This window comes from Lathyrus oleraceus, chromosome 1 (assembly GCF_024323335.1).
Source record: "Lathyrus oleraceus cultivar Zhongwan6 chromosome 1, CAAS_Psat_ZW6_1.0, whole genome shotgun sequence".
Lineage (NCBI taxonomy): Eukaryota > Viridiplantae > Streptophyta > Magnoliopsida > Fabales > Fabaceae > Lathyrus > Lathyrus oleraceus.
In genome coordinates, this window is record NC_066579.1 from 82,598,834 (window position 1) to 82,599,745 (window position 912).

Genomic DNA, 912 nt, shown 5'->3' on the forward strand with positions numbered 1-912 from the left:
GCTAATGCGTCCATTTTAGCTCGCATCATGTCTATAGAGCTCAGTTCATGCACTCCTCCTTGGGCTTCCTTCTTCTCAACTGTCGCTCGTTCGACTCCCCATGATTCATGGTTTTGAGCCATGTCTTCGATGAGGGCACTAGCTTCAGGGTAAGGTTTGTTCATCAGAGCACCGCCTGCGGCAGCGTCGATGGTCATCTTTGTGTTATAATGAAGTCCATTATAGAAGGTTTGAATGATTAACCAATTTTCTAAACCATGATGTGGGCATGCTCGTAACAACTCTTTATATCTCTCCCAAGCTTCGAACAACGATTCTCCTTGGTTTTGGGTAAATCTAGTTATATGGTTTCGAAGAACGGCGGTCTTACTCGGGGGAAAATATCTAGCAAGAAAAACTCTTCTAAGGTTATCCCAAGTCGTAATGGAATTAGGTGGAAGGGAATCTAACCATGATAGGGCTTTATCTATGAGGAAAAAAGGAAATAATCTTAAACGTATTGCCTCAGGAGAAGGTCCATTGGTTTTAAAAGTATCTGCTAATTGAAGAAATATTTTTAAATGTTGGTTAGGGTTCTCGGTAGCGAGACCCGCGAATTGTCTCTGTTGCACTAGTTGCAACAGAGATGGTTTAAGTTCAAAATTATTGGCTAGGATAGTTGGGTTTACAATACTAGAACTAGGTTCTTCATTAGATGGTTGAGCGAAGTCCTTAAGAGGTCTTTGGTTTTGATCTTCAGCTATAGCTTTCTTAATTCTATGAAAGAATAAACGTGCGCGAGCGTAACGTTCAGATTCCTCCAAAGGGTTTACTATGCTTAAACTTCTGGTACTGCGAGTTCTTCGCATCGACCGGCGGGAAATAACCTAAGTCTAAACGATATAACAACAGGAAAATGAAATTTGACGAAAT

At 41.0% G+C, this 912-nt stretch overlaps 1 non-coding gene across 1 annotated transcript; it reads left to right on the top strand.

The window, feature by feature from the left end:
• Positions 1-252: 252 nt before the first annotated feature.
• On the top strand, positions 253-359 carry LOC127117193 (small nucleolar RNA R71). The gene has a single exon (XR_007801951.1). It is a non-coding gene; the product is annotated as a small nucleolar RNA R71 (small nucleolar RNA).
• The last annotated feature ends 553 nt before the right edge of the window (positions 360-912 follow it).